The sequence below is a fragment of the Sarcophilus harrisii genome, chromosome 2, assembly GCF_902635505.1.
Source record: "Sarcophilus harrisii chromosome 2, mSarHar1.11, whole genome shotgun sequence".
In the NCBI taxonomy this organism is placed as follows: Eukaryota; Metazoa; Chordata; class Mammalia; order Dasyuromorphia; family Dasyuridae; genus Sarcophilus; species Sarcophilus harrisii.
The window spans coordinates 357,985,779-357,997,480 of NC_045427.1; positions in this window are offsets into that span (position 1 = coordinate 357,985,779).

Below are 11,702 nucleotides of genomic sequence, written 5' to 3' on the forward strand. Positions count from 1 at the left end.
CCAGTTTGGCTGGATTATAAGGAATGCAGGAAGGAGGAGATTGGAAAAATAGGGTGCGGTAAAATACCAAAGCTTAGGGAAGTAACATGGTCTGATTTATACTTGAAAGAAATCACTTTCCTACTTGTGTGGAGAATGGATTGAAGAGGGGAAAGACTGGAAGTAGGGAGACAAATGGCTTCCTAATGAAGGCACTGAAGGGTGGAAATAGTTGAACTGATGAAAACCTAAATTTAAGTAGCATCTGTTGATTGGAGACAATAGTATGTGTGCAAGATTGCAGAAGAAGGGATGAAAAATTTGGCAGCTGAATGGATATATAAAAGAGTAAGAGGTAAGAAAAGGATAAAGAGGAGGGAATTAGTCCAGGAGGACATAGATATGTAAGGTATGTGAGAGGAGTCATGGATGACCCAGGAGAGTGGAACAGTGTTGGTGCCCTTAGAAAATTAGGGAAGTTTGGGACGGAGATGGATTTTTTGGGAGAGACAATAAGTTCTGGTTTAGGGATACTGAGTTTGTGACTTCTTGAACACCCAGTTTGAAACATTTAATAGTAGCTCATGACTTAGGAACAGAACTCTGGAGATTGTGACAGGTTATGTAAATAAGTGAATCTTCTGCATAAAGATGATAATTAAGCTCATTGGAGCTAATAAAGTCAGCAAAAGAGAAAATATAGGCTAGAACTCTGGGGTACAACTGTTCCTAGAGGCATATCCTGGATGAACTGGCAAAGGAGACTGAATACGGGGAAGAGGAGAATCAAGAGAGAGTTGTGTCAATGTAAACCCAGGTAATGTGAGAGTATGTAGGAGAAAAAGATGGCTAGAGATCAATGTAATATATAAATTGGGAAGGATGAAGTTTGAGAAAAGACCATCATATTAGCATCATTAGCATCAGTGCTAAGTCAGAGAGCAGTTTCAGTAAGAAAGTAACAAAATTAAACATCTGAATAATTTGACATGGATCTGACACACTATAAAGATACGTTGTCAAAATAGTTTGCAGCATGCATGTTTTATCATATTGAATCAGACTGATTTCTAGAAAGTTTTCAATGGACAGAGCTTTAGTGATTTAAAAAAAAAAACCATTTAATTGGCATTTGAGGGGTTATAGATTTACAGGCTTGTTCCATATAAAGCTGCCTTATCCAATGTCACAAATAACTTTATTTGTGGCTTTCATCTTAGTTGTTGATCAGGGTCTCAGGTCCAACTTCTAGGCCAGCCTCAGGCATGCAGAATCAGAGCAGTAATCCTGGACTCTCAGACAAAGTGAAGCCTGTAGTAGGAGAGCTTTCTAGTTGCTATAGTGGTTGAATCCAGAAATTTCAAAGCAAGAAAATCCACAAAGGAAGCAAGGATTCTCTTCACAAACCCAAATCTGGGAAGGAACTTGCAGAACGCAGACCAGAGGACAGAGACCATACTTGAGCACTGAAAGCCTGCAGTTCCTTAGACTGAGTTCCCTAGACTATGAAATACTGGAATAATATTTAATACTTCAAGAAAGCAGCAACAGGACCAGCCCAGATCTTCCCTCCAGCGTATGCAGAGTCCAGCTTTAACATCAAGTCTGAAGTCAATAGGTTCCAAATAGGTTTGGAAGAACTAGCAAACAAATAAACAAAAATAACCCCACCACAATGAGCTATTATGTAACAGGGATGCTTAAGACACCAACATCAAAACAATTACAAATAAAGCTTTGACACAAATCCATCTAGAATTTCCTGAAGAAAAAAAGAGTTAAAAACAATTAAAATAATTTTTATAAATGAAGTATAGGAAATAAAAGTTCAGAAACAAAGGAGTTATAGAACAAAGAATTGGAAAAGGGAATCAACAGCTTTGCATAAGTAGTACAAAATTTTGCCCTAACATCAAATTCCCTAAAAAATTAGAATAGATTAAATAAAAGTTAATGAGATTATGAGATAATGAAAAATATTAAAACAAAATCAAAAGACTTAAAAAAATGAGAAGAAAATTTAGGTTATTTCATAGCTAAAATAACAGAACTATAGAGGAGAAAAAAATTATCTGAAAGCCATGAACAAAAAAAAAAAAAGTCTAGAGATTCTTTTTTAAGAAAGGATAAAAGACAAGTGCCTAGACTTCTTGGAACATGATGGCAAAATGGAAATAGAAAGAGCTAGTCATCTCCTGAAGAGAACTGAAAACAAAAACTCTCCAGAACATCATAACCCAAATCTAGATCTTCCAGGTAAAAGAAAAAAATATTGCAAGTGACTAGAAAGAATTAAAGAACCAAGGAGTCACAGTAAGAATTATGTTTTTTCAATGACCATTAAAAATGAATAGAGAGCATGGAATATGATATTTCAGAAGGCAAAGGATATATATGCTTATAGCCAAGAATAACTTATCTAGCAAAACTGATATAACCACATATGAGAGAAATGAATTTTTTTAAAAAATTATTTTACTATGCATACTCTTTGATCCAGTGGTGTTTCTACTGGGTTTATATCCCAAATAAATCTTAAAGAAGGGAAAAGGACCTGTATGTGCACAAATGTTTGTGGCAGATCTCTTTGTAGTGGCCAGAAACAGGAAACTTGAGTGGATGCCCATCAACTGAAGAATGGCTGAATAAACTGTGGTATATGAATATTATTGTACATTAAGAAATGACCAGCAGGATGATTTCAGAAAGGCCTGGAGAGACTTACATGAACTGATGATGCTGAGTGAAATGAGCAGGACGAGGGGATCATTATATATTTCCACAACAATACTATATGATGATCAATTCTTTTTTTATTTTATTTATTTTTTTAATAACTTTTTATTGACAGAACCCATGCCAGGGTAATTTTTTACATTATCCCTTGCACTCACTTCTGTTCCGATTTTCCCCCTCCCTCCTTCCACCCTCTCCCCCAGATGGCAAGCAGTCCTATACATGTTAAATAGGTTACAGTATATTCTAGATACAATATATGTGTGCAGAACCGAACAGTTCTCTTGCTGCTCAGGGAGAATAGGATTTAGAAGGTATAAATAACCTGGGAAGAACAAAAAAAATGCAAGCAGTTTACATTCATTTCCTAGTGTTCTTTCTTTGGGTGTAGCTGCTTCTGTCCATCTTTGATCGATTGAAACTAAATTAGATCTTCTCTTTGGTGAAGAAGTCCACTTCCATCAGAATACATCCTCATACAGTATCATTGAGGTATATAATGATCTCCTGGTTCTGCTCATTTCACTCAGCATCAGTTCATTAAGTCTCACCAATCCTCTCTGTATTCGTCCTGTTGGTCATTTCTTACAGAACAATAACATTCCATAACATTCATATACCACAATTTACCCAACCAATCTCCAATTGATGGACATCCATTCATTTTCCAGCTTCTGGCCACTACAAACAGGGCTGCCACAAACATTTTGGCACATACAGGTCCCTTTCCCTTCTTTAGTGTCTCTTTGGGGTATAAGCCCAGTAAAAACATTGCTGGATCAAAGGATATGCACAGTTTGATAACTTTTTGGGCATAGTTCCAAATTGCTCTCCAGAATGGCTGGATGTGTTCACAACTCCACCAACAATGTATGCGTCCCTGTTTTCCCACCCAATCTGACAGGTGTGTAGTGGTATCTCAGAGTTGTCTTAATTTGCATTTCTCTGATCAATAGTGATTTGGAATACTCTTTCATATGAGTGGTAATAGTTTCAATTTCATATGATGATCAATTCTGATGGACGTGGCCATCTCCAGCAATGAGATGAACCAAATCAGTTCCAATAGAGCAGTAAGGAATTGAACCATCTACACCCAGCAAAAGAACTCTGGGAGATGACTATGAACCATTACATAGAATTCCCAATTCCTATATTTTTGTCCACTTACATTTTTGATTTCCTTCACAAGCTAATAGTACACTATTTCAAAGTCTGATTCTTTTTGTATAGCAAAATAACTGTTTGGACATGTATACTTGTATTTAATTTATACTTTAAAATATTTAACATGTATTGGTCAACCTGCCATCTGTGGGAGTGGATGGGGGGAAGGAGGGGAAAAATTGGAACAAAAGGTTTGGCAATTGTCAATGCTGTAAAATTACCCATGCATATAACTTGTAAATAAAAAGGTATAATAAAAAAAATATATTTTAGAGGGACAGCGAGGTGGTGTACTAGATAGAACACATGCCCCGAAGTCAGGAGGACCTGAGTGCAAATCTGGTCTCAGATATTTAACACTTTCTACCTGTGTGACCCTGGGCAAGTCACTTAACCCCAATTACCTCAGCAAAAAAAAAAAAAAAAAATATATATATATATATATATACACACACACACACACACATATATATAATACATATGTGTTAATATTTTTTCCAGTTACACTTAAAACAATTTTAAAATATTTATTTTTAAAATTTTTGAGTTCTAGATTCTCTCCCAACCCTAGTGCCCATCAAGAAACCACATGTGAAGTTATGTAAAACATTTCCATAAAAGTCAAATTGTGAAAAAAGATAGATCTCCCATCCTAAAAACAGCAAAACAAAACAACAAACACTCAAGACGACACAATCAAGTGCCTTCTCTGGATATGGATAGGATTTTTCACCATAAATCCTTCAAGAACAGCAGTCATTTATAACTGATCATCCCAGAACATTGCTATTACTTTGTATATAGTACATTTCACTTTGCTTGAATTCATGGAAGACTTTTTAGGTTTTTTTCTGAGAGTATCCTGTTCATCATTTGTCATAGAATAATATTCCATCACAATTACATGCCACAATTTATTCAGCCATTCCCCAGTTGATGGGTAGTCTCTCTATGTACAATGTTTTTGCTCTGAAAAGAGTGCTACAAATATTTTTGTACATATTGGTCCTGGAAAAATGTACTTTCAAATATTCCTGATACAAATACCCAGCATGACACAGAAACTTTGAAGTGCAAACATAGGAATTAAGAAATATATATAAAAACCAGAATGATCAAGCAGAAGGGACTACACAATAATAAACTGTTTAATCCTAATGTGGAGAGATAGGTGTGTCTTCTCTGAACCATGTTATCACCAGGGATCTATAAGAAGTCTAACTAGACAGATCAGGGAGTGGTCTTTTATGAATTGATCTTAAAAAAATGGAGAGGTGGAGGATATAGTAGGGAGGGAAAGGAAAAGGAAGGTTAGGGAAAATTATCTCACATAATCAGGATGCACAAGTAGAAGTCTATATAAACAAGGAAGAAGTGATGGGGGAGTGGCTGACACTTGAATCTTATTTTTATGTGAAGTGGTAAGAGGAACAGACATGAACACAAACAGGAGTTGCTGAAATAATAAGTCTCAGTAGGGAAGAAGGAAAAGAGCAGAAGGAAGAAAGAATTAAGAGTTAATTAAGATTAAGTCCTAAGCAAAACAAACTTTAATGCTGCACAAAAATATAGCTCTTTTAGAGGCAGTAAAGAATTGGAAACTGAGAGGGTGCTTGTCAACTGGGGAATGTTGAACAAGTTATGGTATATGAATGTGATGTTTTTGCTTTTGTGCTTTATGAAGGGGGGATGGTTTCTGGGAAACCTGTATGAACTGGTTCAGAGTAAAATCAGCAGTAGTAGGAAAACAATTCAGAAAATTATTTGATTTAATCAACTAAAGTCTACCTTCTTTACTCTTACCCTCTTATCTCACTGAGAACACAAGAAAAACAAAACCCATTGCAAATATATAGTTAATCCAAACAGATTTCCACATTGGCTTTGTCCAAAATTCTTTCTTCATTGAGAAAAGCACAATTGTATTCTATCAATAACATTTACAACTTATCATTTTTCCAATTTACGAGCATTTCTTCAGATACCCATTATTTGCTACTTCCAAGTTCAGCATCTTTAAGTTTCCTTAAGACTAAACTCTCCCTTATTCTTTGCTTTAGTTCACTTGTGTTCAATTCTTCCTGATCTATATGAGGTTTTCTTGGCAAAGATACTACTAGAATGGTTTGCCATCTTCTATAATTTTTACAGATGAGGAAACTGAGGTAAAAAGGGTTGCTCAGAATCACACAGCTGGTGTATGAGGCTAGATTTGACCTTGGTCTTCCCAATTCCAGGCCTATGGCTCTGTCCCTCCCTTAAATTCCTTCTATCCTTTCTTCCCACCCCTTTCCTTCCTATTTCTCTTCTGAGTGAAATTTGTTTCAGTCTCCCACTGTTTATTTCTGGTCACTTGCAAAAAATAACTTTTTTCTGAGCAGCTTAGATGAGAGGTTCAAGAGCAGGCCACTTTCTCCCTCTTACCAATCTTTCTGCTTGTGCAACCTTGATGAAGTTTAGGTTTTGGGGTTCCCTTTAGTAGGGTCTAGATTTAGGGAACCAAAATGAGATTAGGATTTCTGGTGGTTAAGGAGTTAAATGGAGAGGTTTGGCTCCCCTTGTACCACCTTGGGATTTGGTGCAAGGGTAGGGAGTTTTGGGGACCCCTTTCTGGTAGCGCAGAGATTCTCTGTAAAGGAATTTACAGACCTGAAAACCTAGATTGATAAAAGAAGTTTAATTATAGGGACTGAAAGTAAGATTAGAAATCCTGATAGAGAGGCATTAAGTCTGGTTAGAGAAATAGGCGAGGATAAAGAGAGGGTGGCACTGGAAAAGAATATTATCCAGTGGGCAGAGGCTCCTCTGCATAGCATGGGATAGCCTAGCATGGCATGTTTGGAACCTCTGCAAAGAGAGGATTTTAGATTGGCTCTATTATAATAGAAGCTACTCACTGAGTTTCAGCTTGAGCTGGAATTTGAATAAAATTCAGTGAGTTTCTTCAATTCAATAGGATTGGAATTCCTTTTGCTAGACAACAGAATGAAATTGTCTTGTTTTCGTTGGGCGGGTCCCTCACTGAGGTAGAGTTGAAGATTTTCTCCTTCAAGGAGTTTTAGAGTTTCGGGGTCTCTTCTTCAACCTGACTAGTAATTTCCCCTAACCTGTCTTTCCTTTCCTCTTCTTAAGATCATCAAGATATAACAGAACCATGCCCAGACTTTAGTTTAGACTTCTAGTTTTAGAGAGCAGTTCTAGTTGGACACAAATCTGAGGCTTATAGGATGTATAGTTGGGAAATGTCTAACAGGCAGCTAGTCACACAGCACTTGAGCATGGGAAAGCACAGCTGGACAGATTTGGAGTGATCTACAGAGATACCTGAAAGCCAGGGAGCTGTGATCACTAATTAGTATGTACATAATACTTCATGATTTGCAAAATGCTTTGCATACATGATCTCTTGTGAATGTGAAGAGATAGACCAAGGGTCTAAACCAAAGCCCTGGGGAACACTATTGATTAGGGAAGAGGACACAAATAAAGATTCAGCAAAGGACACCGAATAGCTTCCAGTAAGGTAGAAGCAAAAAAGGACAATGTTCTGAAAATCCAGGGAGAATATATAGGGGTGGGATAGTCAACAAGGCCTAAAGCCCAAAGATTAAACAAATTTTTGAGAAAAGGACACCAGATTTGGCAAGTAAGAGAAAGCTTATAATAACAGCTAACATTTATACAGTGGTTTAAGGTTTGTGAGTTTTACTTATTATCAGATTTGAATTCTATTCAACCATCACTGATTAAGGGCCTATTAGATGCAAGATTCTGGCACTGACATTGCAGAGGGCAAGATTTAAGTTAGGTTCAAATTTGGTTTCTTATTCATTAGGTACTAGTTCCATTAGCACTATTCTTCCTTCACGAATGGACATTCTTCTAGCTGATCGCATGTACATTAGTGGCCTTGTCAGCTTGATGGCAAAATGGGTAGAGTTCTGGCTCTGGAGTTAGCACAATCCTCGTTCAAATCTAGCCTCAGGCATTTATTCTGTGTGAGCCAGTGAGTCACTTAACTATATTGCAAAATGGAAATACCTAGCTTACAGGGCTGTGAGAATCAAATGAGATATTTATAAAAATTTAGCAGTGCCTGGCACAAAGTAAATGCTTTCCCCCAAATATGTGAATGTTGTTTCCTTCTTTTCTTCCATACCTTCATTATTCATATGTGAATTTTAGTCAAGCAGAGTATAAAGAAGTGGATCAAAGAGCTATTTCTAGATGGCTAGATCTCAGTGGATAAGAAGCCTAAACTATTCAATTCTAGTTTTGTGTTTCCATCTAGGGAGAATGCTCTCTGGACTGGCTATTAGAAAATGAAAACTCAAGAGTATAAGATAGGTACCTATTAGTGAATTCAAAACCAGTAACTCTGGCCTTAATATATTCTAGAACACTGAAGAACAGGCAGATGTGATTGCCATGCAGACTTGTTTTCAATAACCTTTAAAGTCATAAAGAGAGGTACCAAGGGCCCAGAGAAAAGCAAATTTCCCTATTTTCCAAAAAGGGAAAAAGGTGAAGTCTCCATCACCAATGAGCTTGACTTCTATTCTTGGGAGAAATTACAGATTATTAAAGAGAAGTTTTTTTCAGCACTTAGAAGGGTAAACTGAAAAAATCTAAAAGGTAATATGACTGACTTCAAGAACAAACAAAACTCATTATCTTAATTTTTTTTTTCTTTTTAACAGATTAATTAGAATGGTAGAAAACAGGTGATTTACATTTTGATAAAACATTTGATAGTCTCATGCTAAACTTGTGAACAGGACAGAGGGAGATAGGATATATACAAAATAGTGTAGTTAGCAGAATTGGAATTTATTGAATTGATAGAACCCAACAGTCATAAATTGACTTATATAGGGCACCAACCCTGAAGTCAGGAGGACCCGAGTTCAAATTTGATCTCAGTCATTTAACACTTCCTAGATGTGTGACTCTGGACAAGTCACTTAACCCCAATTGCCTCAGCAAAAAACTCCCTAAAACACAATAGGGCTAAATTTAAGAAGAAATTTATCAGGATAAATGTAAAGTTTTACATTTGGGTTTTAAAAGTTTTCCACAAATATCTAGAAGGTGTGGCTAAGCAACATTTTTTTTTTTTTTTTTTTTGAAAAAGATCTGAGAGTTTTTAGTGGATTCATAAAGGGCAATGTTATTACTATCCAAGACTGCTTTGAGGAATGGCAATCAAGACAAAAGCAGTCATAGTTTCACTGTTATATTATTATATGGTCATGTGTCAGAACACCTTTAGAAAAGTTTTTAGTTCTAGGCATTACGTTTCAGAAAGAATATAGATAGGGCATAGTGCAACTACAAAACAGCACAGATTGGTGATGAGACTGGACCATTTATCATACATAGATTAATTGAAGGAGCTGGGTGCTGAAGATGAAATATCTACAAGTATTTGAAAAAGAAAAATATTAGATTTGTTTTGTTTGTCCTAAAAGGCCAGAATTTGGGATAATAAAGCTGCAGAGGTAGATTTAGGTTTGAAGAAAAAACTAACAAAAATCCCTTTCTAAAGTGGGATGGGATGCCTTCTGTCAGAGATTTTCAGGTATCAACTAGAAAATTACTGGTTAGGGATGTTTTAAGATTTTTGGTCAGGTATGGGTTAGATGGACCAGACCTCCTTTACAATCCTTTATAGCTTAGGTTCTGTAATTAGTAGTACCTTGAGAAACAACATTGTCTACACTTTTAAATTTCTTGAGAGCAAGGTCATTTTATCATCAGGTCACAATGCAGGACTTTCATGCAAAATAAGTGCTTAGTAAATGTTGACTTAATTGGAAAATACTTTCAATTCTGTTGTTTCATATTTTCTATTAAAAGCAAGGCTATGTAATGTTCAAGGCCAATTATTCAAATGAAATTTTTAATTCTCCTAGATTCCATTACCAAAATGTTTCATTGTTTAGCTCAACCTAATACATGTTTATTCCTCTATTTACTGTAAACAGATTTAATGGGATTATTTCCCAATCTTAACTGTTAGAGGTTTGTGGGTATTTAATGCAGCCTATGATATTGATTCATCACCACTCTGATTTCCAGAAAAAAACTCAATGACAAAAGCTCCCAAAAAAACCTATGTGTGACTATATTATAATGAAATAATAATATTGTGTCGAAAAGGGAATTCTGCAAACATTTTGGACAAGTTTTTGATTGGTGTTCCTAGATCAAGAAGTAGCCAATTTCTACCATATATACCTTAGATGATTTCATTGTAGTTTGTATTTTACATATAGGGTACCTACCTGTATCACCAAATATACAGACCTTTTGATCTGAAGATTTAAATTTAAGTTTCTAAAAGATGATCATCTTCTTCCTCTTGCACCTAATAGATATTTAACATCCATTAACATTTTTTAATATTAAACATTCTAATTAAAATTTTCTAGGGTCACATTATCTTCAGTAGAGAAGTGATTTTTTTTTTCCCCCTCAGCATTTTGATGCATTATTATTATTAGAGTGCTACTAGAAACACTCTTAGGAAAAGCTTCTGGGGAGCTAATGTTTTTTCTTTCTTCTTGTACTTCCCCTCTCTTTCCCTGTCTCCTCCTCCAACAGACAAGAGATATACACATCCCACTTCACTTAACAGTGTTTTATTAATTTTTTTGGGGTGTGTGTACAGTGAAAGTGAACATTACCCATTTAACATCTCTCTGGAATAATGGTAAACAGTACCTAATTCACTTTAAAGAGAACAAGTTGTTTGATCCTGGAGATGGTGAAAATGGGTTAGCTTCTTGAGGTGGTTAGCTTATTTCTACAAATACAGTTTGAAAAAGAAATTTGTTTTTTCTTTCTGTTCTCTTGTAAGAATCACCATTATCTTCTACAAATCAGTTTTCAGTCCTTCAAAAGGTTATCTAAAAAGCTCTCCTCTCTGGAAGATGCTTCATTCCTATATTAGTTCTAAAAATTCAAGCATTTTGTTAATTGCTTTCAAAGTACTTTTTCCATTGAATATTTTGGAAAGCCTTTTAGTCGGTATTTTTCTGACATGGAATTTTATGAATCTTGTACTCAAGTGATGAGCAAAAATATTTTTTTTGAAATGAGGTTATTGAAAAGGCAGTGATTTAACAGTACTTTTCTTTCCATATTTTCCATTTTGCCTTTTAGTTCCATTCCAGGTTCTACAACAAAAATCATCAGTTAAGATTTGATAGAATCTATTATGAAGTAAGAATATGTTTCTCCTTTATTAGGGCCTATTATGAGAAGTACCATATTATAATAAAGGTCATTCTTACTAGACAGAAAAGCAAAAAGCAAAGTTAGCAGATAAAGTCTGTTTTAGTCTTATCCGAACCTACAGATGATTTTCTCCAGAACATTTCTATCAGAAAAACTGTTCCCAGTGAGAAACTTTGTGGTCCTTTAATAGGAATTGTACCAAAAATATCTTTGTGATGTTTATGTAATTGGAAAGGAGCAGAACCTGGTAGAGACAAATTTTAATGTTGATAGATGTGTTTGCCACAAACTGAAGAACTAGTAAGAATTTGAGATCCATTGAAAAAGGTGGATTTTTGTGGTTCTGCTAAATTACTATGGAAGTCAACGGGAAAATGGTTTTATAAAATATTTATTTGCTTAGAGACCGCTTATCATGATGCACATTTTAGAGGAGAACATCACAGTTTGAAATTCATATCTCTGGGATAAGAATCTTTTTTTGCAGACCTCACTGCCCTTTTCCCACATGGGCATTTTGGCTGAGGTTCTATACTTCCAATAATGCACTACCAAATGGACTTTAAAAAAGATCCTGT